Below are 27,344 nucleotides of genomic sequence, written 5' to 3' on the forward strand. Positions count from 1 at the left end.
CAGCATCTCGGCCAAATCGATGAGCTGATCGACTGCTAGAGATTTTCTGAAAATGTCTCGAGCATAATAAGAACCTTTGGTTTACTCCCCCCCACTCAGTGACCTCATTTCCCAGGGTCTCATGGGCTCCTGCAAGCTCAGGTAGCCCAATGCAGGCTCCCACACCTCTGCCTGTCCTGCTCTCTGCCCGTCCTGCTCTCTGCCCCAGCCTCACTGATGCCCGGATGGCCGAGTGATGCCTCCGACTCCAAGCCCAGCTCGCCCGAGGCCCCCTGCCTCGGAGTCGCGGCATCCTTTTCCCCACAGTTGTCACGTGGGTATTGGGCCCTCTCATCTTGCCCGGGTCACCTTCAGCCGGAGGCCGGTCTTGATCTCCAGCTCTGCTGCCACCCCCTGCCCAAATTACCCTCACGTTGGAACCATGTTGTTTCTCTAGCTCAATAGTGAGCTCCTCGAGCAGTTATTCTGTTTTTGCCTTTGGGTTCCTGGCACAGGGCGGGTACGTGGTCGGTGCCTCATAACTGCTTGATTGGTTGGGCCCCGAGGTTCTGAGCAGGTTCGGCTCTTCATGGGTCAGAGCTGTTCCCTCAGCTGTGGTTCCCTGCTCCTGGACTGAAAAATTCAGAGGTCAGGTAGATGGGCCCCCAGGCCCCACGGTGAGCAGCCTTCTGCTCCTGCCTGAAATGCTCATTGTTGTGGCCGTCCTTTGGGTGACGGGCTCTCTGCCCTTAGCTAGGCCCCAGCTTGGCTTCTGGCACAGCCTCTGAGGACCCACCGAGCTGCTTCTCCCAGGACTTGGGAAGCCCCCCTGCCTGCCATGCAGTAGGCTCGGGGTTGATGCTCCCAGAGACTCATGGACATAAGTCTCCGCCATGGGTCCTGGGCTTGAGAACCTGCATCATGCTTGCTGTGTGGGTGGCACGGATTCCCTCCTCTCATTCCTTTGTGGAGGAACCACTAGGTGACATGTGCAGATTAGGCTGTGGCCTCTGTGGGGAAGCTTCCTCCTGGGCTCTGGGCTCTGGCTCCTTCTGAACTTTCTGGCCCAGCTCTGTCTCCCCCGCTCATTCGGTGCGCCTCCATGGCTGCTGTGCAGCCCTCGTGGCCCCCCACTGTGGCTCTTGTGGCTGGTTAAGTATCCCCATGGGGCAGGAAGGAAAGGCAGCAGTTCACCATGAAAGAAACTGAGGCACAGGGCATCTAAGCCATAATTAAGGTTGGCAGAGGGGGTGACTTTTATTTCTTGGATTCTCCATGTTTTAAAGCATCATTGAGGAAATCAAATTTGGCCCAGGGATAATTTAGCCCATTTTGTTCATTTGTGGGAGAATTGGGATACATATGGGGTGCAAAGAAGGGTGAGCTTGGGGCCGGAAGGAGTTCTGGCTGGCTGATTGCCCTAGGCTGAGGGTGGCGTCCCCCCACTTCATGAGGGGCTTAGGGAGGCCTCTCCGGACCCACTTCACCTGGTACTTTCGGCAGTCTGAGGCCCAGACGCTCTCGTCCTGGGCTTGCTCAGCAGGTTGAGGACAGATGGGGACAGTTGTATTTTTCAAAACCAGCTTCTCCCTGTATTTCCCACACAGTTGCCCATATTTGCAGATGAGGTTGCAGCATGTGCTTGGGCCAGGCCGCCTGCAGTCATTGGTGGCCTTGCGGCACTCAAAGGTCCGCTGTGAGAGGGCTGGCACTCCGCGCCGGGAGCGGGGGCACTTGGTTTTTACTAGTCAGCTCCAATGCCAAGTAAAGAGCCCTTGCAGAAATTCTTCCCAGCCTGCCAGAAAAAGAATTCCTGCATGAATGGTGTGTGTGTGTGCATATATGTGCATATGCACATGTACATGTGTGTGCGTGTGCAGCACCTTCTTTATTCTCCAGAGGGAGAAGCTGCCTGGGCCTTTTCCTCCTGCCTGTGGGGAGTGGGTGTCTCCCTTGCCTCTGCAGCTCAGTTTCCCCTTAAGCATTCTGCACAAAATGAGAATCTGTTGGTTCTTGTGTCACGGGAGGTTGGGCCGGCCACCGTCGGAGGTTTCTGGTCTCTTGAATGAAAGAAAGCACTTTCTTATCCTCTTCCCGGGGAACCTCACCTTGTTGGGGAGACACCATTTGTCAAGGTCACTTTGAATTGTGTTTTATCTCTGAAGGTGTTAGCAGGCGCATACAATTTATTTTCATCTACTTAATGAACTTGTTCTCAATTCTATCATCCAGGATAGGGCCACATAAATTTCATTAGAGATCCATTTCTGCCTGTGTATTTATCAGGTGTTTTGACAAGCATGATGTTCAAGCATAAAGCAATATGACGCCTGTGAGGGAGTGAGCCAGCAGGCCCAGAACCTGGCAAAGAGGGGCTTTTACGGAAAGCCTGGGAGAGCAAGTCTCGTCCTCTCAGACTCCACAGAGAAGAGGGCCTCCAGACCTTACCCACCCTATGAGAAGAGGGCCTCCAGACCTTAGCCTCTGTCTGCCCGAGCGAAGGCAGACGCACACTTGCATTCAGTGGACATTGTGTCTTGCTGCTAGCTGAAGGAGTCTTGAGCTCCTTAACCCCCAAGGCCTTTAATGTTGTGGTCAGACTCATGCCTGTTCCAGCCTGCCAGGGAGGGGAGCAGCCCCTCCGCAGCGTCCTTGAGGCTTTTCTCGGAAGGGGCTGCCTTGGGGACCAGTTGCAGCCCTCTGCTGTGGAGGCTGCAAATAAGAGTTGGAGGAAAGCGAGCCTTGTTTTACCCTCAGCCAGAGTCCCGTTAGAGCCAAGAAGCTAGGGTCTTCATGATAAAGGACAGAGCACTTTCTCCCCATGAGCTCAGGGTTGAGCTTGGGCTCAGGAAGATCTGAGTGCAGATTCGCTTTGGATGCTGCTCAGCTTCCTGGCTCCGGGCACTGGCATTTCCTTCACTTGTCCCTCCCACTGTCTGATCCTGTGAACCCTCAGTTCATGGAGAAGAGAACTGCAGCTCAGTCATTCGGCAAGCATTTACTGCATGACCACTGTGTGCCTGGCGCCCCACTGAGCACTGGAGATACACACCCCACCCCCCCGCCTTCAGAAAACCCAACCTTCTGATGAGTGGGACGACACACAGATTACAGGGTGCACGTATGGCACAGATAGTGTAAGTAAAAGATTAACTGGGGAGTGAAGAGACCAGGAAAGGCCTACAGGCGAAGGGGGCCAAGACACCAGGCGTTGCAGATGTGAGGGACAGACCCTGGGAGGCTCACGGGTAAGGAATGACAAAGAGTCCAGTGCTGCCAGTTCCAGCAGAGCGGATATGGTACGGAGGGGAGCCGAGGCAGGAAGGGGCCGCTGTGGGAAGGCTCTCGGAGCCCATCCAAGGTTTTCTGTTCAACCCTAGAGGGCCTAGGGAGGCACCAGAACTTTGGGGCACAAGTTTAGAAGAGTTGAGAAGATCATCCCATGGCAGCAGCCATGTAGAAATGAGGGGAGCCGGGAGACCCCCAGCAGACCACAAGTGAGGGAGGCCAGAGAACCCCAGAGACTGGCAGTGTCTCAAGAGAGGAGACATGTCAGAGCAATATCCAGAATGGCAGCGCATTTGACTTGGTGAGTGAGAGGGAAAATTCGAGCCTGTAGGTCCGAGACGATGGCAGTGTCCTGGACAGTCATGGGGAAAAGTGGAAGAAGCAAGTTAAGCAAGGAAATGGAATGACTTCTTCTTTTGGATACAGTTCAAGGTGTCCATTTGAGAGCTGGTTCTTTGGGGCCTGTGATTTCCCCTCTGCTCCATCTCCTGGTATGGAAGCTTGTGGGCGGTGGGCCTGTTTGCCCGTCTCTTGGCACTCCCACCAAGTGATCTTCCTAAAGCCCAGCTCTGACCACTCCTGAGGCTTCAAAGTACTCTGTGTGGTGTTCAGAGCCCTCCACCACCAAGCCCCACTCCTCCCTGCTCAATCAAGTCTCCGGCTCTTGGTTCTGGGCATTTTTCTTTAACCGTCCCCCATGCCTGGAACATATGCCTTCCTCTTTCTACTTACCGGCCTCCTTGGGTTCCTTTCATCTCATCCTTTACGGGAAGCCTTTCCCAGCACCTTCACTGTACCTTGCCTCTAGCTTGTTGGTATATGTTGGTTTGTGGTTTCCCTCATTAGACTGAGCTCCTTGAGGTAGGCCATGTTGAGCTTTTCTTAGTCTCCCCAGTACTTTGCCCAGTGCCCGACACCTAGTAGGTGATTGATAGATGTTGAATGGACTGATAGACTAACTCAGGAGAATTGTTAGGGCATGATAGCTAGAGCTCAGAGCTCTCTACACGGAGTTGACCATTGAACCCTGGGAAGTGACTGGATCATCCAAAGAGAGAGAGCCTGGGGGCCTAGGATGGAGCCTTGGTCAGACAGATCAGTCAAGCAGAATGAGAATCTGAGAAAAAACAACTGGATTTGGCCACTAAGAGGCCATTGAGGATTCTGGAGAGTGGAAGTGAAGAGGTGGAGAGCCCAGCTGCCGAGAGTTTAGAATCTGGAAGGAAGGGAGCGAGTGGAGCCCGGGGATTGTGGGCCCAGATAGCAGTCCCAGCCTCACAGACTAGACCTTCATCTTTCTGCCTTCCTTAGGGAGCATACTCCTCGAGGTGATTCTGGGGGAGCTGGCAGCTGAAGCCCAGCCTCGGAGGTGCTCCCCCCCCCCAAGTCTTACAGTCCATGCCAGAGACAGCATGAGACCAACTCTTCTTTCCTTTTCCTCTGTCAGCCTGCTTCGCCTTGAGCTGCTCACTTCCCAACCATGGATAATGGAGAGCTCGTCTTGTTGGGTGCCCCGTGCATCTGTAGTTTCCTCTGATCCCTTTCTGTGTGAGTCACCAGCTCTCACGGTTGCTGTCACTGTGTTCGTCCATTTGGGTTACACTTAGGGGAGGGCGGCAGCCAGGCTGCCGTCTGGGCTCGGGGGGCTTAAAGCCACCCTTTCCATGCTCCCAGTTTTCATTTGGGTAATTTCAAGTTTCCCAAGTCACAAGGTAGTAGTATTGGGTAAACCACTTCTAATTGTGCAGTGGGGTGCCACTTTTAGAGACTGAGGCTTTTAGTGGGAGGTAGAAAAGAAGGGAAGACCAGGTCAAGGAACTGGAAACTGAGTGGAGAGTGGCTGAACAAGTGATGGGTTATGAAGGTTATGGAGTATTTTTGTTCTGTAAGAAACGACCAGCAGGATGATTTCAGAGAGGCCTGGAGAGGCTGACAGGAACTGATGCTGAGGGAAATGAGCAGGACCAGAAGGTCATTGTACACGGCAACAGCAATAATATGCAATGATCAAGTCTAATGGACGTGGTTCTTCTCAACAATGAGATGATTCAGACAAGCTGCAATCTCTTTTTGTTGTTTGCTTGCATTTTGTTTTCTTTTTTTTCTTTTTGATCTGATTTTTCTTGTGCAGCAAGATCATTGTGGAACTTAACATATATTACTTGCTATCTAGGGGAAGGAGTGAGGGGAAAGGAGGGAGAAAAATTTGGAACCCAAGGTTTTTGCAAGGGTTGAAAACTATACGTATGTTTTGAAAATAAAAAGCTTTATTTAAAAAAAAAAAAAAAAAAAAAAGGAAGTAGCTGCAGGAGAGAAGTGTTTCTCGAACACCTGCTATGTGCCAGGCACTGTGCTAAATGCTTCACACAGAGGATCAGATGGGAGCAAGATTCAGTTGGATTTAGTAGTCTTTGCAAAGTTCTTTCTGGCTAGAATGTCATTTTATTTAGGAACATAAAGTACCTTCTGGATATGTTCGCTCATCAGATTATTGTGTTATTTTTTTTAATGGGGAGGGGGAGGCAGACAAATTTTTAAAATATTTTATTGGAGCCCATTTCTTTTTTACGTGTTACTTCCCAGTGACTCCCGCCCTCATAACCAAGGGGAGGGAATATGCTTTTTTTCAAAGCCCCTACCATGTGCCAGGCACTGAGATAAGCACTTTTTGCCAATGCTGTCTCAGTTGATCCTCATTAACCACCATGGGAGGGAGGTTTTACAGTCAGACTGAGGCAGCAGAGAAGTGCCTTGCTCAGGGTCACAGGGCGCTGCTGAGGCTGCACTTGAACTCGGGCCATGCTGACTCCACACTGCCCTGTGTGGCACGGCACCCCCTTGCTGGCTCAGGGACAGCCTCCTTTGTAAATAAGGGCAGTCAGACACAGGCTGCTGAGAGTGGCAGCGAGCTGCCATCCATCCTGTCATGACCCCGGGGCTTCCTTTTCTTGACATGCCTGGGATGGCCTTGTCCCCATTGTTTTTTCTGTCCAGCCTTCCTTTCCCTAGTCCGGCTCCCCCTTCCAGGAACAGTCACATTACCGCCCTCAGTGGCTGCCTCCCCAAGCCCGTGCTCTTTTTACTTCTGCTCCTTTGGGGCTCAGCTCTTGTGGGCAAACTTGGCCCCCAAATCCCTGGTGAGAGCCTTGTGGGACAGGGCCTCCATCCCTTTCTGAGCCCAAATCTGACAGTCAGGGCTCGTTGGAGTCGGCCTTTTGAGTGTGGTTCTGGAACATTGCCGTCATTCTTTGTATTTGGTTCTCGTTTCCTGGCCCCTCACGGCTGTCGGTGCTGTATTGTGAGAGGTGTGATGGCAGGGGAGGGAGAGTGGGGCTTCTGCTGGCATCCCAGCCCTGCAACCTGGCCAGGTCCTGTCATCTCTTCCCAGGGGTGACATCTGGGTGGTGACGGGAAGGGGGCGGTCCTTTGGAGGTCTCTCTTTTCAGAATCATCTTTCTAAAGAAGCAAGATAAATACATAGAAGCATAAGAGAAAGCAGTTATATTGAAATAGTTATTGAGGAGTGGGGTGTTTTTTTTAAAAACCCAAGTTGAGAGAGCCCAGGTTAAGAGCCTCTCCCTGACTTAGATAATCCCCAAGCCCCTCCTCAGCAGTTAATCCTCTGGGGATTTCCCTGGGCAGGCCTGGCCATTTCCCTGTTAAGTTATAACATTACAGGGCTGAGGGACAGAGGAGGGAGAAGAAAGAATGCAAATTCATCTGGATCAAATCTGATTTTCCTGACTTAGCCAGACATCACGCTAAGCAGCTCATGTGTTTTCTAATCTGCCCGGGCCACAAGAATTGGAGAACGACCTGATGCAAGAACACTCCATAACCGCTCTCAGTTTACAGAGCCGTGGCCTGGAGAAATCTGAACCAAGTGAAGCAGTTGCTTAAGGGGTTGGGAGTCAGCTATGGGCTCTGTTACCAAAAAAAAAAAAAAAAAAAAAACAAACCCTAAACCTTGCTTTGAACAAAAGGCCTTTGGAGTGGGATCATTTCAGAATAGAAGTTCGTTTTGTTTCATCCATGAACATTTCTGTCCCTACCATGCCGTAAAAGGCATTGTGGCAGAGTGGGGCCCCTGCCCCGTGGAGCTCCCATAATAGTAGAAAAGAGGGGCCTTCGTTTGACTTCTGACATTGTCATTTCAGTGGTCTTGTTTCATCTGGCAAACGTTCAGTGCCCCTTGTTTGTGAGACAGCGTCTTTGAGGTGAGCTAGAAAGACACAGCACAGATCCAGCTCTCCAACTTACAGCTTGAAACAGGGAAGTTATTTAATCCTTTTCTTTGTACTTTACTTTCTCTTACAGCTTAATTAAGTGCTTCAAGAACCTTGAGATGGGAAAGCTCATTTTCACCTGTAGAACAGTCATAGGGGAGTGTTTCAGGGAAAGATTGGCCCTGAGTTGGGCATTAAAGAGAGAGAGGAAGAGGGAGTTGAGACTGGGGTCAGGAAAAAAAGTCCTTTTAAAGTACAAATGTGCTACAGACAGGAAGAAAGAGGGATGGCAGCACAGGAGAGGGGATAGAGGATGCTTACAGGCAGAAAGGGTCCATGGGGACAGACCTCTGAGGGCCACAAAGGCCGGTAGTTGCATCACAGGGTTATGGTCAGAAGGCCACAATCAGAAAGTGCGTGCTTTAACCTGGTGGGCACTGATGCCGCTCAGACCTGTGCATTCTAGGGCATTAGTGGGAAGGACTTGATTGGAGAGAGACTAGTTGTCCACTTGGGAGGCTGCTGTGATCTGGCCAAGAAGAGACGGTGATCTGCACTTGCTAAGTTGGCTTTAGCTCTGGGAGGAACCTTTGAGATGAGTAATGCTCTATAAGGCCCCAGAGATGCAGAGATGTATCTAAAGTCACACGGGGAGCAGGCGTGGGGTTCCTGACCTTGGACTTCAAAGCTGGTGTTCTCTCTAGTCTAATGAGCAGCTTCCTAATTAGGTTGATTGCTTTGGGATTGGAAAAGAAAGGGGGTCACAGGGACTGATATGAAAGGTTTGAGCTCAGCCTTGAAGAGTGGGTAGGAATTAGGCAGATAGAATTGTATGGCCACCTTGTTAAGGGTGGTGCCTAATTTGGAATACGTGACTTTGGAGAATATAGGATAGCTAGTTAGCTTGTGCCCTGAAGTCTGTATTCCTTCTGCAGAAGGGAAGTTGGAGGTCCCCAGAAAGTGGGGACTGTTCATCCCCCAAGCCTTGGGTATCGTGGGCATAGGAGTGAGCTCTTCTCTGCAGGGCCAAGCTTTGAGTCTGTCCTCGGATCCTAATCAGGTAAACTGGAATTGGGAAAGAGGACCAAAGTCAGCAGAACACATTTTAAGGCAAGAGACCAGGAAGCTTTCTCTGGTGGGTTTGTGTCCGAGAATAGTGGCCTGAAAAGGCTCGTACGGACGATAGGACCGGGAGCATCAGCGCCCAGGATGGCGGCATGGCTCAGTTATGGTCAGGATCACGATTGTAGTGATGCAGTGACAACTCTGGTTTAAGCATCATTAGTCCCGAGAAGCCCAGACTTGGGGTCAGGAGACCTAGAGAATGAGACTTGGTAACCTTGGTGACCATGGCACACAGCTTTGTGCCACTTCGGTTTTACCATCCTACGGTTGGTATGAGCTGGAGAAGCTCCCCTGGGCCAGGCTCCCACATGGGAGGGCACTCTGAGAGGCAGGGCTGCTGTGGGAACAGCACGGCATCAGCCTGAGCACAGAAGCCTGGCGCTTGTCCATGCTGGAAATCTGGGATGCTCCTCGCTTTGGCACAAGAGGCTTCCCGAGCCCCTGGAGGTGTCTGACAGAAAGGAGCTTTGAAGTTCAGAAGCAGAACCTGTGGGGGTGTCTTTGGTGTGAGCTCCATCACCTTTTTGATTGGACCTGGTGGCAATAAGTGGGAACGTTTCTTTGGTTCTGCTCCCTTACTCGGTCACTTCACTTAAATTTCCCCACAGTGATGGAAGTGCTTATTCAACCTGTCCCCTTTAGTGAAGGAATATTAAATTTCTGTGCCATAAATTGTCTCACCTCCTCCCAGCGATTGGACAGGTGCATAATCTGATATTATCACCAAGAATGTGGCGTGAATTCTTGGGTACCTTGGGGTCTTTTCTTGCAGTCAGCCTCCTGGGGATAGAGAGACCAGGAGAGGGGTTCTCTGGTCAAAGAATATGGAAAACCTAGTCATTTTTCTGTTCGATTCCAAATTGAATTACAGATTGGTTAAATAAATTCACATTGGCATAGATGGGGAGTTAGTGTTCCGTCTCCTCTGCAGCACCTTTAGTGATGTGTTTTCTTCTCTTTTAGCATCTTTGCTAGTTTGGTGAGAGTTACCTCAGGGTTCTTTTAATTTGCATTTATCTGCTTAATGATCCTGAACATTGTTCAGATAGGTTTTCTATTGTAGTTTTCTTTTTTCTTTTTTCTTTTTTTTTTTTAATTTAATAGCCTTTTATTTACAGGATATATGCATGGGTAACTTTACAGCATTAACAATTGCCAAACCTCTTGTTCCAATTTTTCACCTCTTACCCCCCACCCCCTCCCCCAGATGGCAGGATGACCAGTAGATGTTAAATATATTAAAATATAAATTAGATACACAATAAGTATACATGACCAAAACGTTATTTTGCTGTACAAAAAGAATCAGACTCTGAAATTTCTTTTTTCTTTTTGAAAATCATTTGACCATTTGCCTATTGGGGAATGACTCTTGATTCATCAAATCGAAATCGATCAACACCATATAATATTTGATATCTTTGAATCTTATGTAATAAATTTGTTTTGTCTTCTATAAGGTTTGGACTATCCCCCTGGTCCACTATTATGAAAGAGAGAACTTCTACTAGTTATTTTTGATGTTATACCTTTCTACTTACTACATTTAATTCAATTGGAAATCGTAGCATAAGATGCAAGATGTTGGTCCAAACTTTTTTTTTCCCAAAAAACATTCTGTTTTTTCCAGTAGTTTTTATTGAATGAATATTCCCATTTTCTGGTGATGTAATGTTTGGGGGTTTATTTAATACTAACCTGTTGGCATTTATTTCTAGATCTTTTTTGTCTGATCTAGTTGCCAATTAAAAAAAAAATCTAGTACCACATAGTTGTGATAATTATTGATTTACAGTATATTTTCAACTCTGGTAACATCACTCTCCTCCCATCTTCTCCTTCCAGCTTTCCCATTTTTTTCCATCATGTCCCTTGGTCTTCTCATTCTTTCATTCCTCTAAATCAAAGGCATGGAACTAATCCGTAAACTTTTTTGTTTACTCTGCTGGCTTGGCCCAGGCATGAACATTGACTAGCTCTTCATTTGTTTAGGTAGTTTATGTCTGTAAATATTGTTTTATGGTTTTATTTATGTAAGAGTATGGCATGTGTTGGTAGGTTAACTCAAAGAATTAAGGTATTTTGTTGAGATCTTGCATGTAATTTTTCTTGCCAGCTCTTCCTCCTGGGTTTTGTTAGTATTATACCGAAAGGCTACTGGGTTTTGTAGATGTATTTACTAACCTGCTACTTTACAGAAGCTCTTAATTATCTTGATAAATATTATCATTGATTCTCTGGAGGTTCTCTTAAGTAAACCACGGTATCCTCTGAAAATAGAGAGAATTTTGCCTCTTTGCTCATGCTTAGTCACTCCGTTTTTTTCTTACCGTGTTAGAGCTGGCTCTTGTAACACTATGTGAACTAATAGCAAAGGTGACAGCCATCCTTGCTTTACCCAGGTTCTTACTGGGAAGGCTTCCGCTGCCTCTTACAAATAATGCTGACTCTTAGTGTTCGATGAGTGTTTAGATTTTATAGACCTAACACCCTTTTACTATAATGACCAGAACATTTAAAAGAGTGCTGTGCTGTGCCTTGTCAGAGGACTTGTCTACATCCATGGACAAAATTGCACGGTTTTTATTTTTTGTTATTGGTGTGATTTAATTTTCTATTAAATTGTTCTAGTATTTTTCATGTAAATTCAATGTGGTCATAGTGAATTACCTCTTAAATATATTTCTATATATTCTTCACTGATATTTAATATTTTTGCATTAGTGCTGCTGCACTATGATCAGTAATCGATAAACATTTATTAAGTGTGTATTTTGTGCTGGGACACTGAATGGTGTCCAACTTGCTTATTATAACTGATGCTTAGAGGTATTTTAAAGTTTGCATTAATTATCTCATGTTAATCCTGTGAGGTAGTTAGTATGGGTATTATCTCCATTTTATAGATGAAAAACAGAGGCAAAGAGAAATTAAGAGATTCACCTGAAGTCATATCTGTTTGATGGTAGCTGTCAGGGATGAGATTTGAACTCAGGTGTTTCTCATTCTATCTCCTCACTGCTTATGAAATCCTTATCAATACAGTGTCACTAACAGACTCCCTCCAGTGACATGAGCTACAGTCCTCCCATGTTAATGGTTTCAGACCGAATATAAAAACCACCTGTTTGATTCTCAGCGTCTTCCATTCCAAAGTGGTAGACACTTTGCTGCTGTCCCTGCAGCAGCATGTGGGGACCCCCTAGGAGAGAAAAATATTTTGGGTCAGCTTGCCCAGTGTAGCCAGTGTCCATCCCCATCCAGTGCACTGACTGGATGCTCCTTGGGAACTGGGGGGAGGAATTAGGGACAGCAACTGTACAAGTGGAAAGATATCTACACCAGAGGTGAGCAGGCTGCCTGTTTGTGAGGGTCTGATTAAAATATCATTGGGAAATATTTAACAAAATAAATAAAAAATACAATCAAGGGAATGTGAACTAGTGGTTTTCTAAGTCAGTCTGTATCCACGGGGATCTCTTTTATATTTGAATTATTGTTAGTTGGAGCACTCAACTGATACTTTTTTATATCGATATTTTTCTACCTTAATTTTTTTATTTGAATAGGGAAAATTCAAAATGAATGATGTTTTATGTCTTTGAAAAAAAACCATGTCAATTAGAAGCAACTCAGTATACTGAAATTAGATATGAGGTGTTATTATTAGTGAGTTATCAACATCAGCTAAAACCTGAAAACATTCATGAAGGGGATGTGTCTGACTCTAAGAGAAGAGTTCACTAAAGCTAAGTAGACAATGGGTAGCATCGTATCAGGATGGGGTTTGAGTTTGTATACTAAATTTTCCATTTTTATCAAGCAAGGAATTCTCTAAAGCACTTAACAACTGTGTGCCATAAATGTCAGCTGTTGTTATTAACAACTCACTGAAGTACTTTCAGGATTCATGATTTCATCAATGCACATGCCCCCTTCACTTCTACACAGATGACCTCTCCAGTCCCCTTCAAGGATCAGCCAGGTAATGAGTCTTTCTGAACATTGGTAAAATGGACCTTGGATAGCAACCCTATGGCTTGGTCTAGGTCAGTGTTCCAGTATTATTCTAGCCCTTAAGAGAACACTTTTTGTTTTACCACAAGGAATGCTAAGCAATAAATATTTTATTCCTTGTTTTTTAACACTTAGTTTTGCAGCCTGCTATAGAGTATAGTTGAGAAGGCCTGCCTATTTAATTAATTTTGTTTTAATTTTATTGATAATCTTGGTACCCTCTTCCAAAAACAAACCCAGAACCCTTACGATAAAGGTAGTTTTTAAAAAAGAGAAAGAAGTGGAACGGAAAGTTCCACAAAATAGCACTCACTCAGGCCTCAGAACTGCTCAAAACCTAGTGGCTTTTGCCTGAGAAGAGACCTTAAAAATCATGACGTTTAACTACTTTGTGCAAGCATGGTAGGAGTAGAAAAATGGGAGAGAATACAGCTTAAAAAGAAAAGTCTTTAATTTAGGGACCGGGAGATGAACAGCACCAGAACATTTTGGCTACTTCTCTCTACCTCTCTAACCATGACTTATTTGTGCTGATTTGGCTATACTCAGCTCTCAAGTCATGGAAGTTACCGGGCCCTCATAAACCAGTGTAAACTTCAGAGTCAACAGAAACAGGCTTCTGACTCAGCTGGAGAGTGTAGAAACCCACCTTGAAATCTATGCCCTGATTTGATATCCCAGGATCCCAGAGCTGCTACTGATATTAGTCCCAGTTTGGAGACGTTTCCTCGCCTGCCTGCATGCCACAATAACTTGCCCAGTGGAGCCTTTCTAGTAGCGTTTGTGTGGATCTCCGGAGGGCCGTCCTAGGGCTCCGGGCTTCTAGAGCAGCTTCTATTTAGCAAAATGGAAGTACAACCAGACAAGGAGATTCTTGAGCAGTTTGGTGATCCTCAACCTCCTTGGCCAAGATTTAAATTAAGTCAGTGTAGTATTCCCAAATGATTTGGGAAGGTTTATTCTAGTCAGGCTTTGGACCAGTATCCCTCTCCTATGATGTTTGTTTTTCCCTTTAAAAATTTTTTTTTTTAATTCAAGCATTCATTTTTAGAGTCCTTCCAGTTGCCACCTTTAGAGAGACTGCTCCATAACCTTCCCAGTCCTAAAGTGGGCTTACAGTCACTGTGTTGCAAGGTGATCTGTATCCCTTGTTGAAGAACTGGCATAGAGGAGTGCTCTACTATAGAATGTGTCTTAGTTTTAAAGGTTAGACTTAGAACTTCATCAGAAATTGGAGTGATCTGGTCATTTTAACCAGGGAATACAATGCATTAAAAAAGAACTCTAGGATTTGGAGTGCCTGGGTTAAAATCCTATCATTACTACTTCCTGACTGCCTGTGTGACTTTGGTCAGTCCCCCCGCCTCAACTTCCTCATCTGTCAAATGAGGGAGTTGAACCCTCTATGGTCTTTTATAGTTCTTATATCTATAAACATCTCATACTTATAGTTCATATCTCTATCTTATATCTATTTATTACTCTATATCTATGAACTAGCAAAGTTAATTTCATTCAGATAACTTTTATTCAGCCTGGCTAAGTGGAAGATTTTCTAGGCTCCCCTAGAAGAAGGATGTACATTATCAGGAGAGAGAGATATATATATTCTCCCCCCCTCCCCCATTTCAGAGCAGAGTTACATCATTTGTTCATTTACCTTTTACAAAATGAAATTTATAAGTATTTGGCAGAGAGAAAAACACCCAGCATTGGCCCTTAGGGTCAATGATGGAAGATTTGTTTTGCCTACTTCCATTATCAAGTGTAGACACAATATGTCATAAAATGAGCTGGAAATTATATAGGGGTCTCATAAGCGGTTTGTAGGGTATTTTTTAATTTTCTAATTTCTTTATTCATTGAGAAGGCAAGAAATATGATGTCCATTATACATATGAAGTTAGGCAAAGCATATTTCCATATTAGACATGTTGCAAGAAGGAGAAATAATAATAATAATAATAAAGGAAAAATAGGTTCCAACCTGCACTGAATCCATTAGTTCTCTTATCTGGAAGTAGATAGCATGTTTCATCTGAGGTGTTTGGAATTGTAATAGATCATTATGTTGATCCTAGTAACTAAGTCATTCACAGTTGACCATTGTTGTGATGTTGCTGTTATTGTTTATAAAGTTCTAGTTCTGCTCACTTCACTTGGCATCTGCTTATAGAAGTCTTCCCAGGTTTTTCTGAAGCCATCCTCTTCATCATTTGTGAAACTTTTCTAAAGAGCTTATCTGAATCAAGTATTAAATAATTAAAGTTATAATCCCACTTCACTAGTGAGAGCTTTTTGAGCTTTTATGTATCTCAGATTAACTCTTAATATGAAAGTCCTTCGACTACAAAAGCTCCCATTTAATTTTTTTCAAATCTGATCTTTAAGCTATTGATTTTTCCCCATCCTGATGGAAAATGAGCATTAATACCTGCAGCGCCTGATGATAGTAGACAGCTCGCCCTTCTGAATTGTCTGCACTTCGCAGTCTCTGATTTCCCTGTGTCTTTAGAATGTTCTCCACTTTCCACGTGCTGAAATCCTTTTTTGACCGCACTCACATGTTTCCTGCTTACGATCAGCCTTTGTCTTATGCCTCTTTGGGTAAATAGACTTGGGAGGGGAGAGCAATTTAAGCTTAACTGATTGTTAGATCGAATAAATTTGTTCCCATTTCTCCCGTTATAAATTCTCGAGAACAAGGACCTCAGAATCACTTATTTATCTTTGGATTCTCCTTCAGACAGTTTAGCCTACATTCACATGTATAGTACTATAAGGCTTTGTGAGGATGGATGGTGTGACTACTACAAAGTATGATCCCTATTTTAAAGATGAGGAAGTATCGACTCTGAGAAATGATGATTTGCCCATGATCCTACTACTAGTCAGTATCTGAGGTAGAATTTGAACCCATTTCTCTTGACTCCCCAAGTCCAGCACTCTTGATTGCATTAGGCTGCCTCTCAGGCTGATGAGTATTTTATTTCTCTAAAAATGTTTGTTGAGTGCAGTACTGAAGATGAGTCACAAGTTGGAAGCCCCCCAGCATCATACCTGGTCAGAAAGAACCTTGAAGATCATGTGAGATGTGGGCATGTGCCCGCGCATACCATTGCTCAGGGGAGAAGGTGGGAGCTAGCCCCTGGGCTCACCTCCACCTAGTTGGGGGGTCCGGCCCACCCCCCACGTAGCTCTGTTCTCTGGCACCTGGGCCCAAAGGTGGTACCTCTGTGCGACTTGGTCACCACGCCACAGCTGCAGTCAGGCCTGTTGTCAGGATGCACAACCCATCTGTGGCATCCATGGTACGGAGAGAGCCCTAAAGAAAGCCTTCTTCACCCAAATCGGCAAAGATCAGATATCCGGCTCCAGAAAGAAAAGTTAATCATGTGAGACCTTGAGGCAGATTTGTGGCGTCATACCAAGATCACCCAGTTTGGAGGCAGAGCATTTGGGAGTAAACCCCCCAGCTAATTACTGCATGTGTGACCCTGAGATAAGTCATTTAAGGACTTTCTTTAGGTTCCTGGTCAAGTAAAAGATGAGTATGGACTAAGTGAAAAGATGTTGTGTCTTTTCCAGTCCTCAGGCCTTTACTGAGAGGGATGGCTGGAATAAGCATTTATTAAGCACCTCCTGTGCGCTAAGGGCTTGACAGTTATCTGATTTTATCCTCCAATGACCTCAGGAGATAGGGACTGTTACTATTATCCTCATTTTACAGATAAATAAAGTGAAGCAGAGATGAAGTTACTTGCCCAAGGGTCACACTGTTAATCAGTACCTGAGGGCAGGTTTGAATCTTCATGATTCCAAGCCCAGCTTTGTATCCCCTGCACCCAGCTGCTACCCTGGGCTATTAACATGTTGGGGCGCTGGGGGGGATGGGTTGTTTTTGTTTTTTTTTTAACTTTTCTTTCATCTCAGAAATGGAAAAGGCCTCGGGTGGGGGGCATCCAGTCCAGGAGAGAGCTGACCAGGAATCCCCATAAGTTATTGTCCGGCCTGGCAGTGAAGTAGGAGAGCCGGTCTCTATCCCGGCTCTCCTCATTAGGAAGCCTTCCTCATGAGGGCGACTGGTGTCTCAGGGGTAGGGAAGGATTCTAGCATCAGAGACAGAAAGCCTCACTCCCAGCGGGCTCTGCTGTCTCTTGGGACTTGGGGCATGTCATCGAAAGCAGAAATGATGTGTTGGACTAGCACGGAGCCAGCCAGGAGGGCTGCAGGTGTGGTCTGGATGCCCCCCCCTTACCCTGTCTTGAGGCTCCTTCCAATTCTCAGACTAACTGTCACTGTAAAGGTGGCCGTTGTCATTCTCACACCTTTCGGGGGCTCTTCAGCAGCTCAGGATGGGACCTCAGAGATTGTTTTCAGAGGATTCAGACCCGCTCACTAAATGTCTTACACCTGAAACCCAGGGCACAAAGGGGAGCAACGGCACCGTCACTGTGCCCCGGCCACGTGCTTGGGTTCGGCTTCTTCGGGGTTATTCCCAAATCAGTGTCTAGAATGGAGAGTGCCCGTGGGCAGGAGTTAGCAGCTTAGTTTGCCTGTTCAGGCTCTCAGCTCTAGAAATCCACTTGAGTCATAGGGGCAGCTCTGCTGCCCAGAGCTTAAAGGAAAAAAAACCTCCAAACTGTGGCCTCAATTTTCTGTCCCGTATCCCTGAGCAGCTGGGCAAGCAGCGGCCCTAAGGTAGCGTCACCGTGCCCAGCGGCCCATGAGTCGGAGACCGACTTCCACCCAGTGGAGAAGCAGCTGACTGGGGTCGGGACAGAGGACTTGGTCACATCCATGTGTTCCCTTGGGGACGTTTGCACCTGTGTCCCTTGTCCCACAGAACATCATCCGCTAAGTACGAGCCACATTACTGAGGCAGTGTGCTTCTGGGGACTGTCCTTCCAAGAAATTCAACAAGGAAACTTTATAGGTAGACCAGCACACCAGGAATTGGGAAGGAGCTGCATGGGTATGGCCAGTGAGGGAGGCAGCCCCAGTTTGGACAAGTGCCAGCCCTGAGCCATCCTTCCCTGGTGGTCCCCTTATTCTGGCTCCTGGGACCAGGTGAGCCTGGCTTGTCGAGGTGACATTCAGGAAACCTCGTGATATCCTATAGGCCTAGGAACCCCTGACCACTGGGAGAGCTCCCCCCCTCCCCCTCAGCAAAAGTAGAAAAAAGCAAACCTGTCCATCATAAATGGAAAGGAGAAAACAGAGGAGAGGGAGGAGTTTGGAAACCTAAAACAAAAAGCTTTCTCAGCTTGGCAACATCCGAAAAGTGCTCAGAAAGACCTGAGACTAACTCCGGGGTTATTGTGATAGGTGGAGGAGCTCATTTTTGTGAGGTGCTTATTAGCCCAGTCCCTGACACAGAGTAGGTGTTTCTTCCCTCTTCCCTCCACCTGGATGACTTCTTGCAGGTTGCTTTTCTTCCCTGGCCCTCCATTTCCTCATCTGGACTAGATCATTGGCATGTCCTTCCAACACTCTATCCTGTCTTTTCTTAAATGAACAAAGGACAAAATGCAGATTGTTCTCCTACTGTGTGGTACCTGTTGCTCTGATTCTGAGGCTTAAGTTCTTTGCCCTTTTATGTATCGAGGTTTCTTTGCACTGGCTGGATCCCCTCAAGAATGTGTTTTTTTTAGGGCAGCGAGGTGCCACAGTGATTGGAGCCCCAGCCCTGAAGTCAGGAGGGCCTGAGTTCAAATTTGGTTTCAGACACTTAGCACTTCCTACCTGTGTGACCCTGGCCAAGTCACTTAATCCCAATTGCCTCAGGAAAGGAGGGAAAAAAAAGAATATGCATTTTATATTAGTAGCAGTAAAAACGTGCATTTCCTCACCCATGTTCATAGACTGTAACAATCTACCTTTAGACCCGAGCTAAAAGCTACTGCTCTAGGACATTATTGGTAATATAGACAGAAGGGCTTGTCTGGCCTCAGATTGAGTGTTGACCTTGTACCCCACCCCCCTCTCCAGGTTAGGACAGAGTGAGTCAGAATGGACCCTCATCTTTCAAAGGGACTCTTGGGCGTTTGGGGTTAGTAGGCCTGAACTGTTGACCAGATGTCAGTCAAGCATGAAGTGCCTGTGCTTGCGCCTGTGGGAGCTGTGTGGCTGTATCTCTACAGAGGGAGGGCAGGGCACTCGGTTCATCATTTGGGGCGCTCTGCTTGTGCCTTATTGTAGTTCTGTATTGTTTGGGAAGAGGCAGGAAGGGACTGTCTAGAGTACCTACTATGTGCAGCACCCCGACTAGGTGCTTTATCAGGCTTGGAGCTGCCTGTCTGCTCTGCTTCTTTGCCCTCTCAGTTCACAGTGTTCCCAGGGTCTTCTGACTCTTTACATTCATCCTTCCAAGCCATTTGCTGTTGGGTTTTTCTGATTAGCAGCAGAATCCAGGGTGGGGAGGGGAGGAGATAAGAAGGGTTGGAGGATTTACTGCACTCTCTCTGCCATTTCCTCTGCGCTTTGTAAGTAAATCTGAAGAAGACAATTCCCATTTCTCATAACCCCCTCAGCCTTCTTTCCATCACTGAGCACAAGCAGAAAATCCGCTATTCTGGGGGGCACCGGGACATCCCACAGCTAAAATGAGATAAGAAAGACCACGGCACCCTGATAGAATTGGAATAAGGCTCTGGCAAATAGCCGGGAACTGAGCTTCAGTTGGAGCAACCTGTAGAAAAGTAGCCCGGATTGGAGTCAGGAAGACTTATCTTCCAAATCCAGATTGGATCTCAGACACTCACTAGCTGGGCCACCTCTGCCTCAGTTTTCTCCTCTGTAAAATGAGCCAAAGAAGGAAATGGCCAGGACTCCTCTCCAGCATCTCTGCCAAGAGCACCCCAAACGGGGTCGCAGGGAGTCAGACAAAAGTAGACTGAGAACATTTGTTTGGTGATTTAAGAGTAAAAAAGAGCAGGGACCCGGGCAGAGCCAACTGACTGTCTGCAGCTTCTCTGAGCTCGGTCTTCTTGTGGTTGTCTGTGGAGGACCTGGAAGAGATGGAGAGCAGAGCCACGTTAGGCCACGTACCTGGGAAGGTTGGAGCGCCGAGTGAGAGAAGAGTCCCAGCTAAGGAAGGGCAGGTGGCTGAGGTCACAGAAGGCAGCAACTCCTGCCCCCGCAGCCGTGGGCCCAGTCTCAGGTCGGTGGGCTTAGCAGCTCGGTGCCTGATAGAGCGCTGGCAGAGGGGGCTGGGCTTCTGGGAGCCGGGGTGGCTCTCCTTGCTGCTGTTTGGGTGCATTGTGGAGGAGGCCCAGGAGCCCTTCCTCCCCACCCATCCCTCTGCAGTCTTGGACCTCAGGGGATACACCTACTAATATCAGGCCCTGGACTGAGCGCAGGGTGCACAAAAAAAGGCAAACATCCTCCAGGGCGGGCAGGGAGGCCCCTGGGACTGCCGGGGGCACAGCTGTGCCATGGGGCTCATCCTGGGGTCCTCAACTCAAAGCTGAAAGGACAAAGACAGAAGCCTGGGACTGCCATGTCATGGAGGCGGTGAGAAGCCAGACAGGCTGGGAACCCCGGGCCTTGGGGTTCTGGGGCCAGTCTAAAGGCAGCTGGGCTCAGCTAGCCCTGGCCTCCGCAGGATGTGGCAGTAACACTGGCTGCATTGCCAGCACCTGGCGGGCAGTGGGGGGGCCCTCAGCTCCACCTGGAACTGGAAGAGCCTGCAGTTTATCAAGGTCATTGTGAAGGGTCCTCGGACGCAGCCCCCATTTGAGCCTCAAGAACCCAGGGGTAGGTCACTGCCTGCTCCCTTTATGCTCTGTACTGCTGGGAAGGAGCTAGGGGAGGAAGGTTAAGTTGCTGTGAGCACTCACTGGCAGGGCCTTGGAGAGCGGCCCCCCTTTGGGTGTCCTAATGAATGGCTTTGCCCAAGGCTCAGCTCCTCCTCCCACAGGGCAGTCTAACCAGAGCGCTCACTGCTGGCTCGTAGCCCACCTTCTCTTTTTCCAGAAGGTGCAGGACACATCTTCGGACCCGGCTGTCTCAGTGCCAGGCATGTACTCCAGAGGCCCGCGGCAAGAGAAAGGGTCCATGGGAGATCAGGTCCAGGATGCAGGGCCCTCCCTTGGGCTGCAGTCTGTCATAGGATGTGGGGAATGATGGGCAAGTGGGTGCTGAGTGAGCAGTGAGGAGACGCCCGGCGGCCACAGGGTGGCCTAAGGGACGGAGCCCGGGGCCCACAGTGCCAGAGTCGGAACTGCAGCGCTTGTCCTGGGAGAAGGGAGGCGGGGGCCCGCGGGTGCAGAGTCTTGCCTGTCCAGGGCCTCGCCGTGGATGTTACCTTGTTGTTTGCTTAGCTTCTTTGCTTGTGTCTCTTGCTATGAGGGATGCCTAGGCGTAGTGGGGAAGAGGAGCATACTCAGAAATGGAAGTCACATCCACACTTCCCCTAAGGGCCTGATGTTTGGGAGTCTGCTCTGCCTCCTCGGGGCAACTCCCAGGTGCTGGGAGCTCCAGGCCGGCACCACCATCTGCTGGCAGAAGGCTGTCCCGGAAGGGCAGTCGGGGGCAGGAGATTCCCCATGGGCCGTCGCTGGCCGGAGCAGCTCCACTCGCTCAGGCTTTTCTGTAGTGGAGACGATGGAGGGTGGAAGGAAGGAGAGCGTGTGAAGGGCAATGGTGACCTACAGCCCTCGGCCGGAGCTTGCCCCAGCCCAATCCAGCCCTAGGCAAGGGGACTCTGCCTTCAAGAAACCCAGGCTGGGAGAGTCTGGCCACCTGCCCATAGGCGGCGGTACGTGGGCTTGCCCCCTATCTGGGGAGGCCCGCTGACCCTGGGGGCCCGCTTAGTGTATGTGCACATCCCTTTCCTTCTGGCAGGGAGGCAAAGGCTGTGTCCCAGGAGGCAGGGAAGGCGGGCCCATTAGATCCTCAGTGACTGAGAAAAGGCAGCTGGGGGAGGGCGTGATGCAGCAGACAAGAAACGCCACTAACGAGGCGCTTAGTGCCTTCCACGTGTGGGACAGAGAGAAGCCGACCAAGCATGTGAGCCGGCCGGGATGCGCTCTCGTCCTGCCCAGACTCAGAAGGCCCATTTAGGGGGTGGGAGGGCTCCAAGCTCCTGCCAGTTTTCATTTGCGTGGGGCTGCGGCCTCCGATGCCGTTTGTTCAGCACCTCCCCTCGGAAGAGTCCAGCTGCTTCCCCAGCCTTCCAAGGACCTCCCGGTTTCACCGAGGAGTAACCCAATCCTGAGCTATTCTCTAGAGCCGGATCCGGCCACTCAGGTGTCCTCCAGACAGAGGAGGCCCCCGGGACTGGCCCCGTCAGGGATATCACCCGTTCCTGTCTGGCTTGGGGGGCCGGGGAAGATTTCCTGGAGACATTACTCTGCAGCTTAGGATTTTGTCCACTTTCTAGGCAGCCATTAGCATTTCCCTTTATTGGAAAGTAAAGCATCATCTGAAAGGAAATCGATTCGATAGGTATTTATTGAGCTTCTGCTACAACTCTGACATCCTTGGCCTGTAGGGGGAGCAGGGAGATGCTGGGTGCTGGGGGAGGGGGAGAATTGTATTTCATCTGGATCTTACCCTCCAGAGGAAGGACAGGAATTACCCGTGGGAATCGGCTCGAGACAAGGCCCTCCGGGGGGAATAAGTGCAGAGGGGCTCATGGGGGTTGGGGGAGGCTGTGATTCTGCCTGTGCCTTCTCCCTTAGGGAGGGTGCAATGGGAACGTGCAGAACCAGACAGAAGCCAGGAAATGGAGCATGATCCCAGGCTCTGTGGGACCCCCCGGCCAGGTCATCTCACCTCAGGGATGACAGGAACACGGATCCTCTGGCGATCACGGCCCTCTGCGCAACCCCAGTGTGTTCCAAGCGCTTACCATGTGCCTGTAACTGTGCTAAGTACTGGGATCACAGAGAAGGGCAGAAAATCAGTCCTTGCTCCCAAGGAGCACACACGGGCAGATGGGGAGGCAGCTCTGACCTGCTCAAGCCCAGGATTTGATTCCCACCCCCATTCATTCCCTTCATTGTTCCATATCAGTAGCAGATTAACAGCTTAGAGAGAACTCACGGTACCTGGATGCGGGGTGGGGGCTCCCCTGGTTGTCCCCCTCCTGTGGGGACCACATGGTAACGTACTCAGGAGACAGCTCCACAGGGGGTGAGCAGCGGTGAGCTTCAGAAAGTCAGCACCTTCATTAACCACCTGCTGGGAGCCAGGCCTGCTGTGGGGGATGCAGATGCCCAAGCGAGCCAGGCCTGGCCTTTGGGAAGCAGCGGCTCGGCACCAGGTGTGTCCGTCCTCATCAAAGGAGCACATTGGACAAGGCGACTCCCTTGGAGGTCTGGTGCTGCTCAAATAAACGAACGGGACGGAAATAGCCAGGGAAGGAGCTTGCCGGGCCCTGCCCGAGTTTTTTTGAGGAATATTAGCACAGAAAATTGAAAGCAGCAGAAGGATGTCAGAGGAGTTGGTTGTCATGGGATCTGTGGTTAATCTTGAACGTCGAGCCCAGCGCCTGATAAACCATGGCGGCAGCATCTTGTGAGTTCCCCTTGGCCGGATGATGTTACCTCGGGTCTCCGTGCAGCCATATACATGTGAGTGCCTGCCTCAGTGACACGCGTGTGTCCCTGCACGTGTAAACATATACAACTGACCATTAGTCAGCGAGTCGCACTGACGTTGTGGCCAGCCAAGCTGGACCCTAGCACGGACGTCCCATCGAGAGCTGGAAGAAACTACAGCAACCATAAGTTCGGGCCACCCACCCACCCCCTGCCAAGAGACACACAGTACTGGCAGGTATCACTGTGTTTACTTATTAATGGAGCCGAGTTGTGTCTTTTTGCCAAAATATCTCAAGAGCATAAGGTCTATTTTTTTTCAAACACCACCAAACAAAGAAGCCACAGAATTTCTAGCCACATTAATTAAGTCAGTAAAACAATGATTGGTTGTTCTCTCTCTCATCTCCTAGCACACATACCTCATCTTGGCCGGATTGACCCAGTTCAGAAATGTAGCCGAGCTTTTCGGTGCTTTCCAGGGCCGTGTCGCTCAGGGGATTCCAGGGGCACACTGCCGAAAGCCGCTCCCCGGTGTATAACAGATAAGCCGTAAGCAGAAAAAAACACCAGCTCATCTCCATTGTCGTGTGGGAACAGAAGAAGAGCATCTGTGTCTCGGGAGTGAGGGCATGTAACAAAGCCTTTGGAGCTGCCTTAGATTTTGTCCAAGGCAGATCGTGGGCCAGGCCACGAAGCACCATCCCCTTCTCTCGCATCTTTCAGGGTAGTTCCATGTCATAATAGTTTGAGTACCACAGGGGATAGGTTACCAGGGCTGGCATTTCTATTGGAAAGAGGTCCTTGCCCTTTCCCTCTGCGGCCAAATGAGAGGGGCCATGTGATAACCAGGGAGGGACCCTGGTCAGAGGAACAGTGAGAGCTGGAGGCTGGTAATGTGGCATCCAAAGGCAGTTCCCCAGAGAGTTGGATTTTGCTCCTCTCGTGTCCTCCTCCAGAAAAGTGAAGGTAGTGGGCCTCCCTGGGACTCTTTTTACCCAGAAATCCTTTCTTCCAATTATTCTTCTGATCAAGAATCAACAGTAAATGCCCTCAGTGAGGTCCCAAGCTGACTCTTGAGCTTTCTTTCCCTGGTGGCTTAAGAACCAGTAGTGCTGGCCTCAGAATCAGCTTTCTTAAGTAGCTGGAATTTTAATCCCATAGCTGGCCTCCACCCGGCCTCCCCATTGCCTGCCTGGCCTTGAGGTGGACGCATTAGAACTTGGTAGTAGAAATCCTTAGATCTGAGATGGGCGTTTTTGTTGAGGTAGTGAGTTCTCCATTCTAGAGTTCTTCAAATTGAAGCTGGATGACCATTCATCAAGGCTGGGGCTCAGGGGGCTCTGGGACCGAATGCCCTCTGAGGCCCCCCCAACTCAGATTCTGTGAAATGTTTGCTGAGGATAAGAAGTTCTGGGAATACTGAGACCTAGAGGGCTTTGCTTTTATGGCTGAAGTCGAAAATGGGCAAAGAAATGGATCCCTTTGGGCCTTTTAAGGAATGAAGGGGACTGTGAAATCCTCATTTTCCACTCCAAGAGGAAACAGAAATTTCTGCAGCCCAATCACAAACCATTGGACGACACTGTTGATATAACCACTGGCCGCTCCTTGTGGGAGACTGCATCTCTTCTAGGTCCTTGCAGTTAGTGAATGTTGAAGCCATTGGTGTGGGCACTAGGCCACTTTCCCTTGCTTAAACAGCATGAGAATCAGCCTGGCTTCTGAAGCAAAAAGAGAAGCACCAGGAAGAGATCTGAGATCCTCATCCCCATAGATCCCCAGGGCTTTCAGAGATCCTCCCGTGGCTTTACCACCTTCCACCTCCCTGAAAAGGTGGCAATGCCATGAAGGCCCAGATCTGATATTTCTCACCCTCGTGTCAGGCAGAGCATAGATGGGGCAGGTCTGAAAGGAAATTGCGGTGGCAAACACAGTGTTTTGGACACTCAGCTTTTGTTGAGAAATCTGCTTTAATTAGAATCCATTTTACCCGGAACTCAGATGTGGCTGATGCTGGCCTCCCTCCCCCTGCCCCAACAGCTTTCCATCTGAGAAGCACCAGCTGTCCTGCAGGGGCACTGACTTCCTCGGGGCCGGGAAGAACCTCCTTAGACACCCCACCTTCTGGCCATGGCCCCACTGGACATAGGGAGCCCTCTGCTGCCAAAGCCTCGACTCCTCTGTGCTGAGGGGAGGGAAGGGAGGGTGGCAACGTATGTGCCTTTTGTGATAGTAAGGAAGAAAATGGGAGCAGTCTAAGTAGGTTTGTATAATATGAGCCACCAAGGAACCGAGGCAAGCCGCTGGGTGACCCTGGCGAGACCACAGGAGGTGCCCGAGTCTGGATTTGGATGGGGTCTCCTGGATTGCAGCACAGCGTGCTGTCCCTGAGCCGGTCAGCTGCCTCCCACACCGCTCCCCACCTCGCACTTCCTGTCCGTACTCATACAAGCATGTAGCTCACCCCAGAGAGTACGGAGCACTGCCTTACCTGTGGCGTCGGGCCCCTGGCATTTAGCACAGTGGCTGGCACCGAGTGGGCACACCTTTGTTGGTTCAGTAAGTGTTTTGTTCAGAACTTGAACCATGATCTCTGAGTCCAGGCTTCATGAGGAGGGCAAGGAGATCCTACTTCAGGTGCTCCCGGGAGCTGTGATCGTAGGAATGGTGGGCTGATGCTTCGCAGGGGAGATAACAGGAGAGGACTGCCTGTTTGTTACAGACCGCCTGGATAGAAGGAAGCACTCGCTGAGGTGGGGAAAGACACGGCGGTCTGGGCACTGAGGCGCAACCTTGAGGAGCCGGAGAACTTCTGAGAAGTGCCTTCCCTTTTCTGACCCTCGGTCCTCTCAGGTGGAAAGTACCGAGCACTGATCCAAGGCTCCATTGCACCTGCTCTATTTCTAGTCAGGACCATGGCAACCTAGTGGCTCTGTGTTCCCATTACCGGCTCCCCGCCTGGTGCCGGATTTAATGCACACCCCATTAAGGTTTTAGCTTCCCTGCATCTCAGTTCTTAGCAGCCTCCCTCCAAGAAGCTTAATCACGGGGGGGCGAGAGGGGGGTTAATCTGGGAGTCTTGAGAGCTCCTGCCAATAGTTTATTATAAAGGAAAGGAAAAATGGGTACATCTGATTGTGCCCTCCATTTGGGAAGAACAGAAAAGACATCCCCTAGAGGAAAAGTGCTTCCAGGGGCATGGATTCTCAGGTTATAATGGGGGAAAGAGGAGGCTCCAAGAAGGGGGTAGAACCTGCAGACCGCCAGCGACGGAAGCTGAGGCTGCCGAGGAGAACGACATTGGACTCACTAGGAAATCATGATAGAATGCTTGGCTGTGCTGAATGAATTTGGGGCACCCAGCCCAGGTAAATGATTACCTCCTGGGGTCTGTCCTGAAAGAGCTGGCAGATGGGATTGCTGAGCTGGGACCGGTGATACTTGGGTGCTCCTGGAAAGTGCAGGAGGCACCGAGGAAGGCAAATGTTCCTGTTTTAGTCTGCCTGCTAGGCCGGTGAGCTTGACTTCAATTCCTGGGGAAATTCCCAAGTGGATGATTAAAGAGCTGGTTGGCAAACATCTGGCAAGCTTTGCCCGCCTTTGTCAAGAGCAGATCCTGCCAGACAGCTGAGCCAGGAGACGAGGGGAATGCTCTGAGGATGACTGGCTGGGATTTCGGCAACCCCTTGATGAAGTCTCTCACGACTCTCCTGGGGAAGGTGGCGGGAGAGGTGTGGGTTCCGTGGTGATACCATCAATTGTATTTAGAACCCGGGGTTGGCCAGACCCAGAGGACTTGCAGGCAGTTCAGGTCTCTGGTGGGGAATTAAGCACCCCAGGGACTTCTGCCTGGCCCTGGGATAGGGTTCTCAGCTACTTGGAGGACAAAGATGGTAGGCTCATCCATCACACTGGCAGGCGGCATCAAGCTGCGAGGGAGAGCGATTGCCCCGAATCCAATTAGATGATGTTCAGGAGGGACACACGTAAAGTCTTGTACTTGAGCACAAATAAATCAGCTCCACGAGGGGGGACACATGGATAGACAGCAGTGGTCCTGGCCCGGGGGCTGGCCGACAAGCCCAGTGTGCGTCAGCCATTTGTGATGTTTCGGCTGAGGAGTCTGCGACCACATCTTGGGCTACGTTAACTGGGAACA

At 49.2% G+C, this 27,344-nt stretch overlaps 1 protein-coding gene across 3 annotated transcripts in view; it reads left to right on the forward strand.

Moving 5' to 3' along the window:
• Positions 1-27,344, forward strand: part of TCF20 (transcription factor 20) — a 95,159-nt gene that overhangs the window by 53,766 nt on the left and 14,049 nt on the right. The gene's annotated exons all lie outside the window — the stretch shown is intronic.

Source organism: Sarcophilus harrisii, chromosome 5 (genome assembly GCF_902635505.1).
Source record: "Sarcophilus harrisii chromosome 5, mSarHar1.11, whole genome shotgun sequence".
NCBI classification, from domain to species: domain Eukaryota; kingdom Metazoa; phylum Chordata; class Mammalia; order Dasyuromorphia; family Dasyuridae; genus Sarcophilus; species Sarcophilus harrisii.